Here is a 2,920-nt window from a genome sequence, read left to right as displayed (position 1 = left end):
GGGGGGGGAACCTGCAAGCCACATCCGATAGACTGAAAAAAAAAACTTTTAGCCGAGTTTACCGCTTGTCGTACTCGTCAAATAGCGCCTGCAATGCAACCCAACAATCACTAAAAGCGCCGGAAAAATTCTAGATTGCGAATAAGCACGGTGGTGTGATGTGATTGGCGACAGGACGAAAGTAGAGAGTCGTGGGATTGAAGCCAGGCCTTGGACATAATAAAGGCTGTTACACTGGTTCTCTTCGGTCAGGTAGGTTTCGTAAGGGGTACGGTGTATGCCGGGTTTGTTCCTATTTGCCTTGCCCTCCACTCAGCTTATTGGGAGGATGAATTGGGGTAGCATTGCGGCAATCAACTGGGTTACATTATGTCAATCTGCACTTTACAAGATTGTATGCCCTATCTGGTTTACAAATGAGGTATAGTTTGGCAAAAGGAGGCCATGCACTGGGCGGATATGCATTGAACTTCTTTGTTAGCGCGCTGTAGACTTACAACAGAATTCGGCCATCCGTTGTTGTTGTTTTTGTTTCTCCCCCACCTTCCTGATTTTGCTAGCTTTGGTGGACTTTGCCTTTACGCAGCAATACCGGGTGGACTAATGAGCATCTCGTAAAAGGCTCAAACGTATGCATGGCACCTAATAGAAAGGCTTGGTCAATTCGCGAACAACGAGCGCCCAGTTCGCTTGTTTTCAAAGGTGCTTAGGGGCCAAAGTAGGTATGACTGATTGATGTTCCGGGCGTCCTGCGACGCAGTATCTCGATAACCATGTGCCAGTCCTGTTGGCCGCCTCCATAGCCGGCTGTTCGAAAGCGGACGCACAGTTGATTATAAAACAGTAATCGAACTTTGTCCCCGACGAAGAAGATCTTGGGAGGTGGGAGGAAACTGTCGTCCGAGCTTGGGCTGTTATCTATGATGTCCAACCAGCAACGCACCCATAGATCTCCTCATTTGTACACAACGTTTTAGGAATCCTTGAACCCAAGACTGCGCCCAATTGAGCCCCCGACCTTTCTTTGGTTATAGCACTTTCAAATTTCTCGGGTGAGACTCAGGATATGCTGGCCTTAGGCTGATGTCATCGTCTCAAGCTGCCGCACTATGGTGTCACGGCCAGGGTAAGCATAGCACGGAAGCTAGTCTATTGGCACCTATCGACGAAGATTCTACTCTGAGCAGAAGAAAGGAAACAAACAAAGTTCTGAGCTTGACGTGACGGACGTCGATAAAGGTATCACCCTGGTGGGTCGTTGGTCAGGGGTCAGGGTTAGGGTCTGGTGATCTCATGGTCCAAATGTCACACTACCCCCTTCCAAACCTCGTATGTCGACGCAGGAGATCATGCGAGGCTCTTGTCAAGTTAACCATGTCGTCGCTTTTTCCTTTTACCGTTCAACTCTCCATGCTCTGCCACATTATCCTCCTGATTCGGTTCGTCCAACTTATCCTCGGCAGCGGCTTTTATCCAGATTGCCAATCGCTTCGGCGGTCCTGCGGCATCTTTATACTTCTTGTGGAAGTCGTCAAGGGCTGTCGCTGAATTTTTGAAGTTTTCAGCCGGGTACCACGTGTCGTCTGGATCACATCCTTGCCATGCGACCTGGTATTGCAATGTCTTACTCCGGCCAAATAATCGGGACACTAGAACTTTATCGACCACAAACTCTGGTTCTCCGTTGATCTCTTCTGGCGGAGGTGGCTCTCTTTTCTGTTGTGGTAATGGGTCCATTGCGGCTTTGCGGAGGCGGTCTGCGTGGAACAAGTTTTTTCCTTTAAACGATTCAGGTACGTCCAGAATATAGCTATATCCTCGTTCTTCTAAAATCTGCCATGGTCCGGTCCACTGTGAATCCAGTCTGGTCGTCGGTGTGGTCGTCGGAAACCCTTTTTTCTTGACGAAAACATAGTCGTTAACCCCAAAATCTACTGGTCGCCGCTTTTTGTTGGCTTGTTCTTCCTGCCTCGCCTGCGTTTTTAGCGCGTTTTGGCGAGCCAACTCTTGGACTTCTTTAGTCTGGCGGACGATCTGCAGCGCTTTTCGTTTCTGGTCTGAATCAACGGTCGTGGTTGGCAGGTCGGTGGACAGCGGGTTTCGGGGTTCGGTCCCGAGCACTACCTTTAACGGGCACATACCAAGGCTGGAATGCCACGCGGCGTTGTGGGCAAAATCCAAAGCAGGCAAATGTACGCTCCAACTGGTTTGGTATTTGTCGATATAAAACCGTAGCTTTTGGTCCAGTTCTTGGTTGGTAATCTCTACAGCACCTTGTGTTTGAGGGTGCAGGGCGCTGCCGTGTCGGTGTTTAGTACCCGTGAGTTCATTTATCGTCGCCATGAATTCGGAGATGAACGGCCCGGCGTTGTCGCTAATCCAAACGAAAGGTAGTCCTAGGAAACGGTATAGGTATCGGTAATATCGGGAGGCTAGGATTTCTGCTGTGTCGGTCTTCTGTCCTGGGATGGTGGCTATCAGGCGACTGAACTTGCAAACGAACACCCACACGTAGTCGTATCCGAACTTGTCTTTGGGCATGTCCTTTCCGTCAACTGCTACATGTTCCCAAACGTAATTCGGTATCGCTAGCGGATGCAATAGGCCCGGGGTCTTGTCGTGTCTGCCTTTATTTCGCTCGCAGTCGTGACAGTTTTTAATGTATTTCCGAATGGTTTGACTCATGCCCTCCCAAAAATACTGTCTTTTGATCGTTTGTATCGTCTTGTTCTGTCCTGCGTGGGCGAATATTTTGGGCTCGTGAGCTTCACGGATCAGAGCGGTCCTCAAAAAGATCTGTCCGTCTACAGTCGTTTCCGGGACGACCAGCTTTCCTTGGTGTTGGCCTAGCTTTTGCTTTTCGTTCTCTTGTCGTATTAGGTCTACCAAATCTGCGCCGCTCACCACTTGGGCGTTTGGG

Source organism: Pyricularia pennisetigena, assembly GCF_004337985.1.
Source record: "Pyricularia pennisetigena strain Br36 chromosome Unknown Pyricularia_pennisetigena_Br36_Scf_22, whole genome shotgun sequence".
NCBI classification, from domain to species: Eukaryota; Fungi; Ascomycota; class Sordariomycetes; order Magnaporthales; family Pyriculariaceae; genus Pyricularia; species Pyricularia pennisetigena.
This window is presented reverse-complemented; position numbering follows the sequence as displayed.